Source organism: Anopheles coustani, chromosome X (assembly GCF_943734705.1).
Source record: "Anopheles coustani chromosome X, idAnoCousDA_361_x.2, whole genome shotgun sequence".
Taxonomy (NCBI): domain Eukaryota; kingdom Metazoa; phylum Arthropoda; class Insecta; order Diptera; family Culicidae; genus Anopheles; species Anopheles coustani.
In genome coordinates, this window is record NC_071290.1 from 13,135,139 (window position 1) to 13,157,477 (window position 22,339).

Below are 22,339 nucleotides of genomic sequence, written 5' to 3' on the forward strand. Positions count from 1 at the left end.
ATGTTGGGGTACAAAAAGAGCAAGCTGTTTTAGTATCAGGTACATTTTGCTGAAGAACTCGACTCAAGGTCGATGGAAACCGGGGCATTTAGTCACAATTCTAAGTTGAGTTTGTTAATTTTATCTCCACTTCGCTCCATCTTTACAGGGAAATATTATTCGCCGGGTCAGAAGCTCCGAAGCAGATGGACAATCCAACAGTGAAGAGTGTAATTGGTGTATTTAGTAATCTCCGCGATCCCCAATCCGTGTACGCCGTGAGACCGGGGAGCTTTTTCCAGATCGTCAGAGGGTGGAACGAAGTTGAAAGCAAAAATCATAAGCACCGACGACGTCCTTCGAAGCCACAGTGACGGACAAAGCGATGTGATGACAGCGAGTTTGTTGCTGCCGAGTGGGGCATAAAAATCCCCAGTACCCAACAGCGCACCCGGGGACCACCTGCTTCTGCTGCCACAGTGAGTACGCGCCTGAGTTCCGGTAGTTCCGCTTTTTGCTCAATTACTTAATTGTTCCTACCCGGGAGCAAATTAATCAAATTAAACCGTTTTCGTCTCGTTGCCAGGAAAATGGGTGAGAGGTGCGGAGCCGAGATCCATCCAAACTGCCCCTGAACGTTGCCGTGGCGAAGGAAACTATTGCGCCGTTCGGCTGCCCGTCCCGAGGCCAAATACAGGAAAGTTCACAGAGATATGATAGTCCCATACATCGCCCGGGCTACCGACTACTCTAGCAGCGGATAACGGATACCGGGGAACTTATCTCAATTCATCAAATTAACTCCAAAAACTCCTGGTCACACACAAGTGTGCTGCAGATACGGAGCGTCTGATACACCGAGTGCTGCATCCTCGGGGCAATTGCTTCCTCCGAAGTGGCGCAGGACATAAGTGTGTATTTGTATCCGCATGGCTGTGTGCACAAGGGGGTAAAAATAAATATTTCATCATATCATGTGTGCCGCAGAGGGGCGGGCAGATATCACTCGCTCGTTCGTCAGGACCGACACAGACGAGAACATGACCGGAATCAGCTTCAACCGCTTGCGGAATTGCCAACCACACCGGGTCGTTCTGTGTACCTTTCCCATATCTGTTCCGGTCGGTCAGCGCTGATCCCCACCGACGATGACCCAGGTGCCTCTGCCGGTCAATTTGCCGCACCAATCATCAACTCTCGAACCAGCCGGAGCAGCTCGGTACAGCGAAACCAGGAAAATAAAATCATCCTTCCCAGATCATCTCGCTTCTTTTGTTTTACTTTGATTGGTTTCGGATGATGGAGGATATTCGTATTTTTCTTTCTCGCCTAGTTGAACCACATCCGGACTGGAGGACGGATCCTTCGTGCACCTTTCGGTCGAGGGCGCCTAATTAAGGAGGATTGTTGTTCCGCCGTGTGCAAACTCTTCCCATCTAGTTCTTCTGGAGATGGTCGTTTCTATCGTCGCTGTCCCGAGACAGGATTTATCTCACAGTATGCTTTTATAAAAGATTGACTCGAAGCACAAATGAGAATGATATGTCATTACATTTTTTCATCATCATATGCAGGTGTGTAGTTATGTTATCTTCAATCTTTTCAACACTCACAAGCTGGTTGTTTAATGGTTTGGTTTTCGTTTTAGGGTCGGTTTGGATTTCCAGATGGAATTGGTTCACCGCCTGCCTCACTCCAAATCGGCTCAAGCACCAACGAAACAATTCGAAACCAGGACGACTTCTTTCTCCTAACCCGTACGCTGGACACTCTACAAGAGCACACGATGCCGATTAAAACGAACACTCCCGGAGGAGGATATGCCGCAGTTGTGATGTGACTTGTACGACGATAATTTACGATCCAGCGACGGACGGAACGTGCAGGTTTGGACTCAAGACGTCACTTGCATAACATCATATGGAAATATGTGCCTCATCTGGAGATAGAACGACCGGCAATGATAATTGTCGACGGGCTCCGGTTTCACTCTTAAGTGGACACTTCGCACTTGGGAGTTGGGATGTTGTTTTCCGAAGCGTGAACTCAATCAATATATCATCGTGGTTGATCTGGTTTTTTTTTCGACGGTGTGCAACGGTGCACCCACTTGTTAACCCATCCGTCCACGCACGAATGTAAAGCCAGTTAATTATTTTTCTATGCACTGTGTTATGGTTTTTGTGACCAATACACTCTTCCCAGTCTGGAAACAATATTGGACAAACTCAACCTGCATTTAAGGGCAATCGCTTGGGTTCGATCTTGAAGTTACGCTGGCGCAATTGTTTGCATCGATTCAGCGACAATGCAACAGGTTTAGTTGTAGGCGTATGTTTATCTCCGATACATTCTTCGCCTACATAAATAACGATTATTACGCCGACATAATTTAATTGTTAGCTGTACTATTCATGGATTCGGCTCCACGGTTTTTCCTTATTCCATGTTTTGTTTTAATAGCTACGTTGGCTGATCATTGTGAGGTCGTTTATGGGTGCGCACCGCTCGTTCGCTACCAGCGACATGCGCAGCAAAACCCACTGTCCTTCATCCATTCTATGGTGCATTCCAGCGTCATGCCCTGGCGAGCATCGTCTTCATGGAGATGATTCCTTCCAAACCCGTGGAACTTTCTCTGAACTGCACACGGTCCTTGCCGGTCTGAGGCGGTAATACTCTACAGCTTCGGAGGAAGGCTTGGTGTATTTCTGTAAACACAAACATTGTTGAGTTTTCACCTTATTTTCTTCTGGCCCGCTGATGCAACCGTGTTGAGTAACACAAACAAACCGATCGCCTGCTGGAGTCGTCGAGGAAAATGTCCTTTCGCGTGTGGGCTTTGGGATTTTCCAGCTTATGCAAAACTTTTTCACGACTGAGATTGAACGGCGTGCCAAAACATTCGATCTGTTTACATTCGATGTCAGGACTAATCACCTTACGCAACGTGTCAATCACTAGAATGGTCCTGTCACGTGTTCTATTTTTAGATTTGTCGTTAAACTGTTTATCCATCGCTAGAACTAAAATTGACATTCTGTTAGATATATAGAACTTTTTGCTTCTGCCCTGTAAGTAGTTCAGCGCCCCCTATCGAACACTGCTCTGGTAGCAGGCTCGTTATCGATTTGCGGTGTATCAATTGCTGGTTCAATTGGTGCAGAGAACAGATCGATGATGATGCTGCTACCTGGGAAGTGTTTAAATCACTCTCCACTCCAGCAAATAGTGGACACACATATAGGGTGGGTCGTGCGCGAGCTGGGAACTACGACTGATTTTTTTTTTTAATTCGAAGGCTTCTCCACCGTGATTGAAAAAATATCTCGAATCATTTGCCCGCGATTGAGATATTTTATCGCATGCCTTCGAGAAGCGGGTGATTGGTACCGAATGGTAGGGCAGCGAAAATTAGAAATCCCGAGATTTTTAACGTCCTCCCTCTGGTAGTGGTTAAATCGCTTCACACCCAACAACATAGTTTTGTATAATCTTTGCGAGCCATTTGGGAACGGCTTAATGGTGTATTTCAATTAAATTTGCAGTCCCGTTGCATCGGAGTTGCTTAACACGCACTGCTACTGCATAACCGATGTTCGGTATTGTTTCGTAGAAAGAACATTCCACTGTCCACGCGAATCCAGGTATGCGAACTGTAGTTGATAAGGCCAGCGTGATTCAACTTACGATACGGAATTGTGAGTTAAAATAAGTTAAATTATGTTTGGTTTTACCCTGAAAGTACAATACGCAATTGCATGTGTAACTGACAAAACAAATCAGATGTGCTGTGTAGTGAAAACATTTGTAGGGTTCCACGGAACCTAATGCTTTGCAATTGTTTTTATTTAGGTATTGGATTTGACGTTTGTTAGGTGTATATTATTGTGCGGACAAGTGATGAATAATTGTTGAATTAATTTGTTATAATTTTTTGATTTGGTATAATTAATTAGATACATCTGGTAGTGTAGTTACATGTTTGTTTATAAGTCATTAGTGCCAGATTGACAAGCAGCATCAAGCGGGTTGATGTTCTTTTTTGTGTATAGTTTAGTATGCTGTTTTTCAACCTATGAAGTGTTGGTGTTCAGTGGAAAGTGCAAAATAAGTTATTTCCAATTTTTTCGCTCGGTATTGAGTCTCGGTAACGAACGGAAGGAAATCCTTTCGCTTTATAATTTGTCTGCACGCCTTAAATATATGTTTCGAGCCAGTGGAAATCTACCACCTTCTTGACTGAATTCGTCAAGGCTCCAAGAAGGCTTCTATACGTGTCCTATTGGTGCGCTATGTGTTATTCTGGTTGGAATAGTGTTTCGTTTCCCTCATCAATATTTTTTATCGTTTTCTCTTGTCACCGTTACTAACCGCATGTTCTTTGGTATTTTGCAGGTGTCGGCCACTTATCTAATCGAATCTACAGGAGATGCCTTTTGTATCCTCGCCCAAAACACCTCATACAATTACGATACCAGGAACAAAAACCCACGGAAATGGAAACCAAATGTCGATCCCCATCCAGGCATTCAGCTAGCTTCGAATCGAGGTAATTAAATAGGCCGGAACACTGGAATTGCGCGCCCAAAATTCTCTTACATTATCCAAACGGTGACGCGCCACCCTTGTATTGCCAAATGTAAAAGGTTTCCCCTTTCATCCTGGTCAGGGGCTGCTTAAAATTGCCTTCCATATCGATGCCGAGCGTATCGTTGGCCAGCAATGAATAGTTTTCAAATATGGATCCAACAATTGTAATTGGTGAAAGTGGAATATTGTCGTGCAATGTTTGTTGCCGTTGATTTTTTCTTCTTTGCCTCAAAACCCACCAATTATGCAAACGGATCGCGAAGGGGGAGGGAAGTTTTAATTTGTTTTTTATCGACACCCGCAATTTCCGTTTTTCCGCTACCTTTTGCATTCGCCGGAAAGGTGTTCGTTTTCGGCAGTTTTCACGCACGGTTCGAGAGAAAACTGCGTTCAAGGGTTTTTTTTGGTTTGTGCTGCTTTTCTTTTCGCGCTGGATTTTTCCGGATGCCGATGATGCCGCCCGGGACTCTAATTAAAGGACCGTCATATAAAATTTTATTGCAAACCATTTTTTCGCTCGGATCGTTTCCATGCGCCGCTCCGGTGTGTGTGTGTGTGTGTGTGTGTGTATGTACGTCGGCAATTGTCCAGTCGGAAAGTTTAATGAAATTTCAAATGAAATCCCGCTGCTCACCGCCCCCGAGCCAGCAGAGGAAAAAATCAAGCGAAAAATTAAAATAAAATAAACTAAACCGATAAAAAAAGAGATCGGTAAGCGAGACGTACCGGGGGGGAAGTACGTGTCCTACCGGTCACCCGTTTCTAGGTGGCAGTATATTGAGATGAGCACACAATAATGCTGTCCCCCCCCTCCCCCTCCCCCGGGGAGAGAGAGGGTTGTCGTCCCATGTTTTTGGACGGCGGTAATTTCTGGCGGTAGAAAAGAACGAATGAATAAAAAAAGGGTTGACCGAAATATTTTGCACCCCAAAAACCACCACCTCATTCTATCGCTGTTCGCTCGGCTTGATTGCTGGTCGATGCGGTACTTGACTTTTGAAAACCGGGACAGTTTTCCCGCGGACCCAGGCCTGGGGAAACTTGTTGATACCCGCGATACGACGCCCGGTGGTGGGGGGAGGGGGATCCTCAGATCGGAATTACTTCATTAGAAAAGTGCGGCGGGCTTGTCGATTCATTTATTTCATTCGCTGCAAAGGGGAATCTTATTATCGTCACCGAGACGTCGGGACGAAGACCGGAAGTTGTTCCGGAGTGGAAAAAATCACCTTTATTTTGGTGGGGAAGGGACGCATTGTGCCTTCGGTAGGAATTTAATTAACAAACGACCAACGCCGTTTTCCATGATCGTAAAATGATACCAACATCGGTGAGCGACATTCACGCGTTGTTTCAGTTATGGCATGAAGGTGGAATCTTTTTTATTTTTAAAATATAAAACTCTTTGTTTCCTTTCCAGGAGAACATTATTTAAAACAAGGCCGATACTCGGATGTTTGGAGCAATGCTTCACGGAACAGTGACTCACGAATGGAGTTCCGTTGCGAATGGCATCGTGTGGGAAGGAGGGAAACGGTTGAATAAAACACTCACTTACGCCCCAGCGAGCTGATTGATCGACACATCGACAAGCCGATCCGCAAATAAAAGGTAAATTAAAAACTTCAATAATGTATTCATCTCCGGAACGGTACGGGCTTGTCCGGTGCAGGATTGCCCTTAGGCGCCACATAGAATCCCACCGAAACTGAACTAGAATCGCTCACTCCAACTCTATCTCTTTCTCTCCCCGCTCCCATTACAGATGAAGCACACACTCGAGCGCAAACAATGGCACTACGGTTGACCACTCGCCACAACGGTTCGCTTTCCAGCTTCCCGGTCCCGGACTAGCATCCCGTAGGCTTATTAGCATATGGGAGCCAACAGCGCACCGGACTACGGAGGTAGGCATTTGCTCGTGGCAGACTCCAGAACGGAACGGAATCACTTGCCGCAAACCTCATCCAAGCTCATCCGCGTGCTCCTATAACCTAGAGGCTAGGCTCATACAAGCTAGAGACGTGCACTCGCTCGACAACACGAAGGGACGCTTGTTTCCGGCCCTTTTTGATGCGGAGGAAAACTATTGTTTTCGTAAACACTTTGGCACAGCGTGGGGGTGAGTTTGGGCAAAGAATGCCCTTACTGCCCCCACCCCACAGCAACAGCTACTACTGCGCATATGGCAGTCAATCGGTCGCGAAACAGTTGGCGGCTGTCATAATGGGAAATGCATTAGCATATGCATTGTTTTGCGGACACTCGAGTGGCGGGCACTCTTCTGCTGATGATCTGCCGCTTTAACGGGGGTGGTGGAGGTAGTTGTACCGTCCAACCGCATACCTAAATCCATTAAGGCCATGCGCAACTGACCACCAAGGGGGATGAGATTTACAACTAGTTGCACCGAGTTGCATACTTCAGGAAGTAAGGCTTCATAGACATTGTTCTGGAAGTTCTGACGCATTTGCCTAACGAACAAGGAGCACTTCTCTATTATGCTAGAAAGTTGATATCAGGAAGATACTAAAGACTCTGATACTTCTAGAGGTCCTTTCAGAGCAGTCTGTTTGGCAGACCTATCTTGTTTGGCCGATGTCCCCAGTGGACAAAGATGTACGGCTAACTTATCATCTTCATTGGAAACAGCTATGCTTAGACATACCACCCAATATTAGCTGTTGAAAAGTTTAAGGTTCTTTGAGAAACCAAGGTTAAAAGATTCGGGACCAATCTGCATACCATTCAATGGTTATATATTTCTCCAGAACTATTAATCTCTAATCTTTACCTTGGGGAATAAGTGGCTAACTCATCCTTTAAAGGACATATGTCCCAAACAAAGATGAATGCATTCTGAAAGATCCCTAAGGCTCGATACTGAGTGGGTATACTTCGGAACATCAAGCCGTGGTTCTTCCTTTCGTGGATTCGAATTTTTTAGAGATCCATGCATTCAGGGATGTGTGCACACCAATCCTAATTGGATACAACTACTCCGAAGCGCACTCTAGCCTTTAAGTCTGCACCATTTGACTCCTCCGCATCCTCGTCCGCACGCGGGTGTTCAATTACAGCCATATCAACCTCGCGACCTGACATGACAACCCTCCCGCGAACCCCGCAGCCTCTTCTGTGCGAACGTCAATCAGCGAATTACTCGCTGTAAACACCGGTATCGATTGCTGGAGGATTGTTTACTTAAAAATGATGTTCCTTCCCCCGTCCACGGTGGCCATTTCCGCCCCCTTTTCTGGGCTGCCTGACGTTGTACCGAGGAGTAAGCCTTCAGGCGAATGTTCACATCAACCGAAGGCAAAGGGTGTGTGTGTGTGTGCGTTCGGTTTAAAATGGGAAGCAAACATAATCCCTCGGCCGAAGAGTTCCGTGGTGTGTAGTTGTTGCCGGCAAAGGGACGCGAGGGTCCAGGCTCTCACCCCGCCCGGGTGAGACTCTCGGACACGTGGAAAAATGGAACAGACAACAAAACTTTAAACCATACGAAAACCATACCACGTATATGCAGACATATTCAATGACATTTGGACTCGAGATAAATCCTTATGGTTACGGCGAAGGGCGGTGGTGGCGGGTCACTGCTTTTCACCCGCGGCCTTTTTCTCATTTCGATAAATGGATTATTATTTGCTTTTTCCGGTTCTCTCGCCTCTCTTCCTTCCTTCCCCTGTTTACTCCCTCTGTACATACGAAAATCCTTGGTGGCGAGGAACGCAGGCATTGAATTTCAAAACTTTCGATCATGATAAGCACGGGCAGCATTCCACCGCGCTGATAGGATGCCCAGGCGTACTGGCGAGGCACTGATTCCAGCGGAAGCCTATTTGGTAAAGGAAAATCGTGTCGGAAAAATTGAAAAGAATAGCAACATCCCACGAATCAACAGCGCATTGACGGTTTAAAAACAAAACACAACGAAGCGAAAGTAAAAAGAAAATAATTCCAATTGAAAAAAAAAAATTACCATCAAATGCTTCGTGCCCTGGGAAACGGGAACATCAAACCATCCCCACCCACACTACCACCCACTTTGCTTTTTCACGGCGGTCACGTGGCACATTCGCGAAAAAATTTACATGTAATTCAATATTTTCCCCGCATGGCCCGTGTGTGTGTAGGGTATACGGGTATGGCTTTCCTACCCTTTTTCTCCACCCACACTGCCCCCGTGCAGGACACATATATTGCCATTATGTTAACGTTAGTGTCGCTCGCGAAACGCACGGTTTCAAATGTTTTTGATTTGTTTTGCATGTGTTTTCTTTTTTCTCCTTCCACCCCCAGTTTTCCATCCTTGGCAGAAAGACATCCTCCCCCATCACCACACCCCCGGGGGCGATCCATTTTCCAGCGCTGGGAGGTGAAATGGCGACAGTAATAAGCGGGTGGTGGCGTGTGTATTAAGAGGTACGTACACTTTCCTTTCGCATTTCATATTGGACGCGGCCTCCTCTATGAACCGCGGGTTGACATGGATACGACGTGGGCATGGTTCAATTACACATTCCCGTTTTCCCCCGCGAGGAAATGCATGCAAATTTTCCGTGTTTGTATGTTGTATTCTTTTTTTTTTGTCCTTGTACGGGCCCTTTTTCTTTGCCAACTAGTTTGCATACATATTGCAATATCTCTCGCGGCAAAAGATTGGCGGATGGGTTTTGCTTTGGCCTATGATTTGTTTTCCCGCCCGGCCCCCACCCTCCCGCCCTCGGCTTGTGCACGTTTGATTGCGATATTCCTAATGCCAGTTAATGCTCTGTTATGAATGAAACCACGAGATATGGTTTTTATTTCACTTCGCTTCAGGATACGGGTTTGCTTCCCGTGGGCCAACACTGGATATGGGAAGGAGGAAAAAAAATTTGCATGCATTTGATTGAGGGTTGGAAAATTCGGTGATTGGTTACTATTTGAGGATGGGCGGGGGGCGCGAAAAGCAGCAACGAAGTTACAAGATCAAATGATTGCATATTTCAAACCATCGCATGCAACAGTCGGCGGGGGTGTTTGTTGCCTCTCTCTCTCTCTCTCTCGATCTCGTCCATTTTTCATTGTCTTGTCCTTGATGCAAAACCACCATAACCTCCGTGTTTCACCGCATCCTCCCAACGCAATATCATTGCATTTTCCTTTCAATTCGACAGCGATTTCAATAATCGTTACCGTAAATTGTGCGTACGTCTCATTCGTGGAACGTGTGATGTCTATTGCACTGGTTATAGCTATCCGGGCAGGATCAGCTTGCACACACACACACATCGAGACAACGACACACAGGCCTGTAAAACCTCGTACCGGCACGTACATGTTTTATAATTTTTCTTTTTTGAAGAGGCTATTGTGCAAAAACCCAACCGTGTGTGAGTTTGTAATTTGGCCGTAAATGGGTTCACATTTTGGTGGAAAAAAGGGGCCAGTGAAGGGAAGGGGGTGTGGATAAGTCATCGGAATTTACGATTACGATAATGCACCACCGCCGAGAGCCGGTTTTGTCCGGGACCTGCCAGAGGACATTCGGCAGGTTGATTGACATTGAAGCGTTGCCTCGAAATACCACCACCACCGTGAACACAACGGGGAGGCGCGTGTGGGTGGCCGCGCGAAAGGATTTTGCTTATTGCTTTTCCACCCTCCTCACCCCACCACACCACCCCCTTCCACGATGATGGCGTCGATTTGCTCCATCCGGATGTAAATTACCTTTCAAACCGGGCGCGCCTGTCCAGCGCCACACACAATTGTAATGCACGTTAAAATTTCTCGCTCATTAAAATTAATGCACAGACACTCACGTGCCACCTCCTCCTCCTCCTCACTGCCTCACTGCCCGTCCCTCGATCGATGGTGCATCTCGTCGGTATTACCCTGGGGAGTACAATAAGCCGCAGGATAAACCAGGGATTTGACAAGGGCCACTTCGCAGGGAGAGGGAGAGAGAGGATGGGAGACGAAGCTTGCTTGATGGTGGTGGTCAGTCGACCCATTAAACATGCCCGAGCCAGAGTTCGCACAGTGGTTTGCAAGTTTGGGCTTTCGATTTTTACATATTAAATTATCCGGTTTTTTAAACAATCCGGTCCCGCGTAGATAAAGAATCTGCGTATAATACTCATGCATTCACAAAACACACATTAAATTATTTAATTTGGTTTGGTGCTGACAATTTTTTTCTTATTGAATGATTAATTTTAAATATTTCATTTGTATCAAACGAACCCTTTTTCTACCCTACTTTTGTCTTCTTTTACCATAGTTCCATTTTAAAACCATAGTTCCATTGCCATATTAAGATTCTTTAGAAATTGGAATCGAAAAACAACCTGTTTTGTCAGTAAAGGTTTAGACATTTGACTTTCATTATTTTATCTTTGTAGAGCGTTTTCTTGCATTGATAAAAATGTTTTCGGCTAGCGGAAAACACGCAAGAATTTTTTATGAAGAAATGGGCTCCCCAACATAGAAAAAAAGTGGTAAACCAATCAGTTCTATCCCCATATTACAAATTCAAATTCTTGAAGAATCGTAAAGGCTCAGTTTGTTAGTGAAAATTAATCAAACTTTAAATAAAAAGTACATTATTACGAGTATGTTGAGGTTCCTGAAAATTTTACAGATTTTATTTTCACTTGGCGAAAAAGGAGGAGGAAAATTGTATGAAGCAATGGTATTCCCATAAATAAGAGTAGAGTATCGTTAACATTATTTCAATGCACTTTGATTTGCAACTATCGTCAGCAATTGTCCACCGAACGCCATTGCATCGACCAATGTGCAGTGGCGTCAGTGTCGATGCTCGGCTCGCCTTTTTTCACCGCCAGTAGATTCGTTAAATCCCTAAACGCCAACACCCGCGCGTATAGTGCAACTACAACCCGCAGCCTCCGCACCACATCGTTCCTTTGCACCTTCTCAACGATCGTCGGTTCGGCTTTCGGGGATGGGAAGGTATCTTCCTGGGGAGGGGGGTGTTTTTTTGCTTGTATTTTTCCCCTTTTTCCTTGTATGGTCTGGTCAAGGATCGCGGAAAGGATCGAAATGCTGTTCACTTCCACGGTGTGCTGACAGGTCCGAGGCCCATCAATTTCAGCACGCGCACGCATTCCGATTTTCCATTCAGATGTCCCTTCCCTCCTGGTTGCCTGTTGACGTGTGTGTGTGTGTGTGCTGAAATCCTAATCACGGTAAAAAAGGAAAACAGCCCCGAGCGGTGTGTTGCCTTGGGGAGGTGGGAAAGAGGAAAAACGACGACGACGGCGACCCATGTTGTGCAACTGCAACTGCATTTAATCACCGTCGAATGGAAATTTATTAGACAATTGACACGGCCGTTCATCCGTGAACGTAGAATAGTCTGTGCTAGAGATTGGGAAGATGGTGGATGCGTTGAAGTGTGGACAATGGCCACACACGGACGCGCACACTCGACGTGCAGCATGCGAATGGCGGTGAATTGACGATAAAGGGATGAAATGTGCGATGCATTTCAGGGTGTTTGTATTTTTCTTTTCTTTTTGGTAACCTTTTTCATTTTCCTTTTTCCATTTCGACCCCCCGACTCTTTTTGGCCGAGGCCATCCTTTTCGGGTTTGTTGTTGGATGTTGTTTGCGGGCTCGTTTCGGGCGTTTTTTTAATTAAATCGTCCGCACACCCAACACCTACCGGAGGCGCGCGGCGGTTCGCGGGGGGTTGGGTTGTTTGCGGACAAGCCCGGCCAGCGGGAAAACATCCTCATCAAATTACGGCCCCGCGGACGGATGAAGATTAATGGATGTTGTTGGGGGCGGGGGTTTGCAAAACAAAAACCCAAACCCGGCAACACGGCGGCAAAGAAGTGCAACATTCCCGATGCACCCGGTGCGGTGCATCCGTTGCATGTGGGCGGAGGATGACGGGTTCAAAGGACATTAAAGCAGCACGTGCATCGCCGGGAGGCGCACGCCCTTTCGGCGAGGGGAGAAGGGACGGGGTTCGAAAAGAAGAAGGATTTGCAGTAATTACATTACCGAGGGACCCGAGGTGTAATGCGAGGCGCATAGTTTGAATGTTTGCCGCGTGTGCACCGTAAGTGCATTCCATTTTTCTTTTTCTTTCATCCTGCCCGACCAAGGCAGGGTGACCAACTGTTCGCGCCCTTGAACTCCCACTCTCGACTTCCTCTCGTGACTCGACGAAACGATCCAACAACCGTGTGAAGCTGCACACCGACACCTCCGAAATCGAGTGCTCGCCAACCCGGATGACGAGGGGAAGGCAAGGTTTAATCCAATTATTTGTGACAAACTCTATCAACTGTGTCTGGACTAATCTTCTTTTCCTCCGGAGCGAGAAGTAAGGGCTCATTTCTCGTAGACCCGAACTAAGAAACAAATTATAAATAGTCATGCGACCCGGGGCGAAGCTAAATCAGCAAATGTAAGATTTATTCCTAGTTTTAATGACACCGATTTGTTTGGCATTAATTATATTAGTGTGACAAAACGTATCAATCTGAATCAATGGTCGTGTTTTGTATAACTCCCATTGTACGAACGTTATGTTGTTTGTAGAAACATTTTAAGAACTGAAATTTTCTATTACAAGACAAAACATTCATTTAAAAATTAAATGCAATAAATGGAGGACATAAAATTGCATTGAGTTCAAATTCAAAAACACTGGAAAACAAGTGTTTCACTACTTCTCAAGCATGTTTTCTTTTGCTTTTTGTCATTTAGAAGAAAATTTAGGTTCACAAACATTTAAGTAAAACTTTAAAATAAACATAATAAAACGTTTTAAGTCAAACTTCAAAATCAATGTAGCACAGAAATTGCTTAAAAAAGCAATAAAAACTACATAAAAAATGATCATGTTATGGAATGTTGGGTTACATGTGGCATTTCAAACAAATGGTACCGTCAGAAGTACTAGGCGTCTCCATCGTGACTGCTTTCTATCAGCGATGTAGCAGCCTACCACATTTCCTTTCGTTTAATGTAATGTCAAATTTTTATTTTTCTTCTGCTACCCTCAAAAACGTCAATTTTTATCGCTTTCTAAATGGTAATTTTTAATTGTCCAATCCAAATCAGGAAGAAAAGAAGTTAAAAGGGGTAGAAGACACTAACGATCTTCTAACATAAGTACTTGTCCCTATCAAGAAGTGATGTAAGATTGATAAACGTTCCGGAAAGAGTACAACGCTGGTGAGAATATTTTTAACGAATTTTTCAAACCGTTTGTTTCCCGGAAATGAGGCTTTTATCAGTCCTTCGCTAAGGCTTAGCAGTAATGTTTTCTTTTGTTGACATAAACAACATTTGTTCCACATTTTACTTAGATTTCTTGATGAAATTTCATTGACTATAACACTACATTATTCTTATGATAGTCGCACGCTGCTTTATCCTGATTAAATCAGAATCATCATCACATATTGATATTAAAATAACTGTACAGTTTCTATCAAAAATAACCGGGGTTGGAAAAGGTATTTTTATAAACCTAATCTACAGCTGCTTACGCTTGGTGATTTGATAAATCCAAGACTATGTCCAGGGGAACTTAATCTGCCGGGATCTTTCCAAATGTATCATTTCACATCCGTTAAGGTATAAAGGCGTAGATCCATTTACTAAAAAAAAACACAAATATCAATTAGAGCTCTCATTGATACGTCAACTGAAATAGAGTCAATCGGTTTGATTGTTTCGAAATCGGTATCATTTGTCCGAGCGTGTGCTGGTCAAGGGAAAAAAGAAAGTATTAGACATTTCATAGTTAATTGGCCATACAACGAAAGCGAAGGGACATGATTGTCAATCAACCAGCGAACACAAAGGGATATGGGCTAAAAAAAAGGCAAGAAAAAACCAAATTCATTGCAGAAGTGTTCCGATTTAGAACGTTTTAGAACAGTGAACGGTTTGCGAACCGAAGCAAGGGCGAACAACATTTCGCAACCAATTACTATCGTTGAAAGGCAACCCGATCCCCGAAATCAATCACCGGCGCACCGACATACGCACGTACGCACGCACACTTCATTTACTTTCACTTTCGGGCCTGTTCTGCTGCTAACGATGAACGTTTCGGCCGGACAAATTGAAGATAAATAAAGAAAATAGAATTACCTCCCAGGGCAACCGGACTGCGCACAGATTGCGTTTTCCCCGGGCGCTGCTGCGTGTGTCCGGTCGGTCCTTCGTGTCCACCCACACCCCACACCCGCACATACGAGATTGTTTTTCTTCTTTCCCCCCCGTGTCACCCGTCTGCAGGTTAGGAAAGTTGTGGACGGATGTGAAGTCTGTTTTTCCTCCGTTCTGCTGCCCGTTTTCTCTCGCCCGAGGGTAGTTTGTTACATCTTTACTTCTTTCCTACCAGATCTTTGATCAATTTCCGTCCGAGGAGGCAGTGGGCCGACGCGTGGTGTGTACCCGATGTAAAGTAAAGCGCTATCTCCTCCCCAAAAAGGATAAAGTTGCCAAACAGAAAGGATAAAAGAAGCTGGGAAGGGTAAAAAAAGATAGAAACGGATTCAGATTTTCCTTCATCTTTTTTTTTTGTATTGCACGCATGCACACACATACCAGTGAAAAAAACTAACCGGAAGCGTGCCGGACGACGGAACGCCGGACGATGATGGGTCAGGTCTGGACCAATAAAGAAAATCAATTCACACGGTAATCTGTTTATGATTGTCATAAATTATGGCCGGATGCTGCACGGCACTTGTTCCCGCACACTTCTTACCGACTGTCCGTCAAAAAACAAAAAAAACCTACGGCTCTTTCGCACAGTGGGCGCTTTCCAGTAAAACGGCGCGATACAATCATTGTTAAATATTATTTGCTACCGTTTTATAATAGTAAATTTGCTCGTTTAAATGCAAATAAAAAAAAATACATGTGAGGGACGGTGTTAAATGCACATTTTGTTTACAAAATTATTTCTTCTTAGGTAGAGATAGATTTTGCTTAGCAACAGTTCTCATCAGCATTGAGTTCTATAGGACTAAAGAGTAAAATGATGTGTAGGTTGATCATGTAATATCAACTTGAAAACTACGACTATTCCATATCCAAGTTATTTCCAAGATGCTTTCTCCTTTTCTCACATAATAAGGGCCTTGTTTCGCTTCTCTTCACCAATAGATATATTAAATACGTCTTGCCCTTCTTTCACACATTATGCTGAAAAATATTTGTTGCGTTGTTACCTTCTTTCTTCCATAGTGTATACGAACTGTCGGAACTGTGTGTGTTGATGGCCTTCAGAAAGCTCCCACGGACGTCGGATGGACACCGGATTGTACTTTTCTCACAAACACATGTTAGTACACTACTAAACAATAGTATTGACACAATAATTGGAACCGATGAAGCACTCGAAGGTACGTAAAACACAATACAGTCACATTCTCACATTACGCACTAATTAACACAATGAACAAGTGCACGAGCACTCTTCCTACGCTACGCTAAAAACACTAGTTTATTTTCACTATGAATAAATGCAAATTATTTAATATAAATGTTTCTCAATTCTTGTCACAGCTTGATGAGGACAGTTTAACTGTCTACCGGACGGACCGTATGCGACTGAATAGATTTTGAAACCAGAGGTGCTAGTGTCATGATCGCCGTCGCTTCTAATCACACCGCGATCATCGGCTGCACACTAACACTCCAACGATCGGGAAGCTGCGTGGCTAGTCCGGAATTACGCTTTATTTGGAGTATTCTATCTGCCAGCGCTGGTAAGTGCCAACTTTTTTAGCTATCGACGCTTTTGTTTCTCGCTGAGCTCATCCACAGCTGCTTGAGGTCATTAATCATTGTATTGGGCATTCGATGAGATCGGATTATTATCAGTTGATCTAACACACTCTTGCATTGCAGCGAGATGAATCTAGTTAACACTTCGGAACACAGTATTATGCGCAGTATACGCAACTGATTATCTGGATCAAAATAATTATTTGAAAATTGAACGTTCTCATGATCGATTTTATGAGATGCTCACCGTCCGAGCTTAGTGTTATAGTTTAACGCAAATTGTTCTCAACTTGTTTTCGATAATTTCTCCGTAATAATTTGGTGTAGCAAAATTATAAAATAATGAAAAAAGGCGTTGGCAGCAAATCTGTACGTTTTGAATGTTTTTTCTTCTTTCTTCAAATTTAACCATTGCGGAAACACAGACGTGGTATGCTTGAATATGTCGCTTATTCAATTTGGGAACTGTTTTTAATATTTTTCATGATTATTTCCAATTTTTAAATTGCATTTTATAGATTAATTTATGTTGTTTTAAATCATGTTTTATAGTTGTGATTGCCTGTTTGGCATGTGCTTGGTATTTCAATCCTTTCCTTTCAGGAAAATGGGAAAAAGAACGGTCGTGTATCGTCGTGACCATTCGTTTCAGTTTTTATTTTTATTTAACATTAGATTTACATCGCCCATGTCGTTCACTTTCTCCTATTGCTTTCGAGCGTGGGGTGAGAGGTTCGTGCTTCCTTTGCGGAATAAATAGTAAAATATGAATCATTTTGAAAAGAGGGTAAACACTTGCCACTCTCCGGTCTGCTGACAGCGAGGTTCTCTGATTTCACCGTTTGGTTTTTTTTGTATTCCCCTCTCCTGCGATTAAACCCTTATAGCGCCAGGAAAATCGGTTTGGCCATCTTGTAAGACCAGCATTGCTTTCGGGCTGAGCCAGCATAAGTAATTGAAATGTGCAACAGCTATAGCCTGGCGGATGGGAAGCACCCGAAACGATGTACTTGGCGGGAAATAAATTGCAGGAAACTCCACATTTCGCTGGCAAAGGGTTGGACAATCTGCCTACCCATTTAGCGGCGCCTTTTTTGCCCGTTCCTGGCCATTGGGTGGCCATTCAACTGTTACTGCACTGTTTTTGGACGTTTTATGCGTCCGGTTCGGTACTTCCTTGACCCCACACACCTCCTTATTTGTATTTACTGTTATAAGGGTTTTTTTCGGGACAAAATTATTGGCAAGAAGCTACGGTTGGTTGCACGCACGGCATATCGTCCACCTTTTAGCGGATGGTTTACATTTTTCTTCGGAAACCCACCGGAGGTCCATCTTGATAATAAATGACAAGTACGCAATGGGTCAGCTGGAGGGGGCATTAACATTTGAAACATTTAATTTGCTTGAACGGTTCTCAAATTATATATTAGAACATTTATAAATACAGTCGGCCAATCGGTAAGTGGGACGGTCGAATAAAGAACACTTGTCTGGCTTTGCGATCAAATTTAGGGTACTTAGAATTGATAACAATGAATTTCGCTTATCACATCTTCTTTGTCTATCTTTCTACGAAGCATGTGCAAAAAAAGAGAGTAAAAATCGGTCACCAAGCGGCGCAGTGATCAAAAAAGTGCAAAAAGTCATAATTTTGCCAGCCAAACGTAAAGTTGGACACTTGGGATTACCAAGAATTTCTGCGGCTTAAGTGTTGTGCAAGCTAGTTTAGGCACGTAAAATCATTTTCTAATGATCTATGATATACTTAACCATTGTTATATGTACACAAAAAATGAGTTTTGATAAATTATTTACACTTTGTGGTTGAAATATGTTACACCACTGAAAGGAATGAAATATTATCTTTTTTATCATATAAATCGATTAAAAATGCCAAAAGTTATCGAGTTTTATCAATTTTACCCAAGTTCCTGATTTGCGATACACTAACAATCGATAAAAAAGCCCATATTGACAAAAATATAACTTGAAATGGGTCATCTTACAATAAACTTAAAGAACGATGATGTGAGATTCATCAAAAAACCAACTGAATTGAAGACTTTTCCTCTATTAGAGATGTTTAAGAATTTAATAAAACAATGAAAGCATTTAGAAGGTTCCAAACTATTTCCAGAACATACCCGCAAAACCCGCAAACAACGCCTTTACTATTCAAACCCTTATATAGACGACGATTTTAGATTATGTTGAAAGGTACTCTTCTTATCTCGTTCAAATGCATTAATTTAATGTGGTAATTGTCGTCACAGTAACTATCTATGACTTACAAATGAATATATGTATGACTTACATATGAAGCAAACATATACACTTTTGGTTAGAAAGGCAGGCAGTTTTCGAACGCAAAACGGAGCTGACGCGTTTTTTAAAAAATTTTGTTTTAACTTCTATTCCTTGGAGGTCATTTGTTAATGTTGTAGGTGTTTATGTGATCAGAATGAACTGAAAAACTTGTTTTTAATTAAAGTACGATAGGTACACATCACAACGTTCATATGATGAAGAAAATTATGACAGATGTTGTTGATATAGTTTGACTATTCCAAGATTAAGAGTTCCGCCAGATTAACTATACTCACTATAAGCTACGAATAACACAAAAGTTACTACTCTAAATCAGCCTCAAAGTTCAGAAGAATCTTTCTGAGTCTTCAGCATGAAATCCAATAGCCAATTTGAGTAAAATTGTACAGTATACTATGTTACAAACACTGTATAGTATAAATTGGTAACAAAACAGCAATTGGAAAGAAATTTAAGCAGAAATGTCCAATAAAGTTAGAAAAAACTGTTGTCAAGCATCAACAAACAGTCATAGACTATAACAGAAATAACATTAAATACCAAAAACTTCTGGAAATAGTTCAACAAACCACGTATTAAACCTGAAAAGCAAGTGTCCAACTTTACGTTTGGCTGGCAAAATTATGACTTTTTGCACTTTTTTGATCACTGCGCCGCTTGGTGACCGATTTTTACTCTCTTTTTTTGCACATGCTTCGTAGAAAGATAGACAAAGAAGATGTGATAAGCGAAATTCATTGTTATCAATTCTAAGTACCCTAAAATTGATCGCAAAGTCAGACAAGTGTTCTTTTTTTGACCGTCCCACTTACCGATTGGCACAGTGTATGTACCTTTGGTACCATTTATAAATATGTACCAAGTGCAAACAGCACTTTGTTGAACTTGTTGTTAGCTTCATCAAATGTTGAATAGAAATAAAATAATCAGATTTTTGTTGTAAATTATTCAATTTCTTCTATACTAGGCTTTGTAATAAAAATGTTTTCCATTGAAGCCTTTTAAATTGTTTTACAAATAAATAATGGCAAGACAATGATGCATTTTTGCGTACTTTTTATTGTTAATTAATTAATTAAATCTTATCGATCAGCCGAAGAGTAGTGAAAACCAAAATTAAAGACTACATCTTTTTCGCTAATGCCCGGTTTGTCCGAACGTGTTCTATTTATGCCTTCGTCGGTTGACGTCAGGGGTCATCGATCCTGCGATCCCGACGGTCTGCCGACTAATCGGTGAAGTTCCCCTTTTGGCGTTTGATTTGACTATCGGGTTATCTTTTCTGAGCCGATGTTGACAACTGGCGTCAGTGACGTAAAGCGTTTCTAAAGCGCACGGGAAGCGAAGCGTACTTTTTCTATGGGATTGTTTTATTTTAGGCGAGTGAAAGTTGTGTTTGCGACAGTCTCATCGTCGTTGAGTGTGTGCATAACTAAAACAAAAGAATAACATTGCAGATAAAATATTATAAACATTTGAGTAAATGTTTCGTAAGTTCTTAGATTATTCTAAATGGAAATATGATTTCCAGTAATATTTTCTGTCATATGAATTGGTGTTTGTTGAATTCGTACCCTGTGAAATATTGTACTCACAATTCGCCTTACGAATCAAAGTTTGGTCCCCAATTGTTGTTGGGCCTTTAAGTGACCTTTACTGTTTCCGTTCCTAGTGAAACGGTATTGAGTGTCCAGCAGCGATGTAATAGAAATATCAAAATCAGCCCAACAGCGGTGTTGGCTATAACTCACGACAATCGAAGGGGTTGAGACGGAACTGGCGACCATGCTGCGCCAGAGGATACGTCTCCCGTCGCGTGCCGCGTCCTTCTCGTCTGCAGTCAATGAAGCGCAGCACTCTGTAACACGCATTTACGGTGCATGATTCTTTACGGTGCGATAATAAATCTAATTTGGTAAAGCGCACGCTGTCCAGATTTTGTTTTTCCCTTGTCTTTTTTTCTGTTGTTGGTGGAAAACACTCTACAGTGTTTTGGGTAGAATTTTCCTTTTCACCCCACCACACCCCTTTCCGGTGCCGGGGCCGCAGTTCTCTGTTCTGTTGTGTTCCAGTTGGGTTGTGTTGTGTTCCTAATATTTTATTTTCAATGACCTTGTGCAGGCGACGACCCCGGCGAGCTTGAGGTCAGGATCACCGCAAACATTCCCCCTGCCCCTTGTGTCCGCCACACACCTTAAGTAACGGAAGCGTAGCCGAATCGTCGGAACACAAAGGACCCCCGAAACATTGATCACCCGTTAATGAGGGATTATGAGAGGATATTGATGTCATCGGTTTCGGACCGGGTGTTCCGACCCTTTCTTTTTTTTCGATTCCTCCCGAGGCTAATCAGGCTGCGGCGAAGAAGCTACGCAAACATGATTGAATTCCCCCTCTCGAAAGGGGGAAACAGTTTTTGGCATTTCGCTCACATTTCACCCATGAGCACTAATTTTTTTTCTCTTTGCGTATGGGTGAGCTCTGCTTGATTTTGTTTTGGTTTTTGAAAATCGAAACAAAAAATGACCAAACCCAAAATACTATTTTTTTTTGTTTTTTAGAAGGGAAGGAAAATCATGAGGGGCTTGTACGAGGGGAAAAAGGGTAGATAATTTGAGCTTCCTTTTTCGTTTCCTATCCTCGCACTCGGAGGATGTACATCTTTATAGGCAGTTTTTTTTCGCATTATTGTTTTTCTCGCTCTTGCAATTTTTTCGAAAAAAATAAAACATCGCATTTTTAGTTTTTTGTTTCTCGTTTTTTGGGGGAAAATAAATCACATTACTTACGAGCTTGTTAGCCATCCTTCGAGCACATGTTGAGCAGTGCTAAAGTAAGCGAAATTGATGCAGCTGGAGGGCTGTTGCAAGGGGAGAGTGAGGCAAAATGCACGTTCTAAAAAAAATCACGAAAGATACCTTTGTTTAACAAAGCAATCATATTTAAATTACAATATTTTAACTAGGTTTTCAAAGATGTCCTTTTTATCTACAGCTTATGTGATAAAACTGAAGCTAAATATTTTGATCCCTTCGCAAGATATCATTGTATAGAAGGCTTTGATGGCTCTTGTGCTGATAAAACATGATTGCTCTTATTGTAACTCAATTACATTTAAAAAATAAGGCACTTCTCTATTAGAATTATCTGAAGCATATTACATAATTGAGTTATGAACATAATATGTATGATTGTTCCTGTGATTCGATTTTTGGTGCAATTGCTGCGAAGAAGAATACATAGAAGAGCACACAATTTGCCTATGTGTGAGGATTAAAAATTGGCAATATGTTATATAATTAGAAAATGTTAGCAGTGACTTTAAAACCCTATGTCAACCGTGGACAAGCTCAAGTCCACGACAAAATCAAGTAATGTGCATGTTGTGAAACCTCTACGAAGAAAATAAGGCAGAATGTATGGTGCATATTTTCCCAGCTTCCCCTACAATTTCATTTGGTAGAAAAAAAGGTAAAATGAACGAAAAACCTTCCTCCTATTGGGATTGGCAACGAAAGGGCCCGAAATAGCGAGTAGCTCACCCGAGGTGTCCGTTAATGGGATAATTAAATCGCGATCCTGCGGGGTTTCCGGCTTTAATGGTTGATTAGCTTCCTTGCCTTGTGAGGCATTGGGATTGTCAGTGTGACCGGCG

General features: G+C 42.9%; 1 protein-coding gene across 1 annotated transcript in view; it reads right to left on the reverse strand.

The window, feature by feature from the left end:
• The window catches only part of LOC131269577 (uncharacterized), a 79,233-nt gene extending 63,430 nt beyond the window's left edge, over positions 1 to 15,803 (reverse strand). The window contains exon 1 of the mRNA XM_058272023.1: positions 15,795 to 15,803. The gene's annotated coding sequence lies outside the window, so the exon portion shown is untranslated. The remainder of the gene's footprint in view (positions 1 to 15,794) is intronic.
• Positions 15,804 to 22,339: the final 6,536 nt, after the last annotated feature.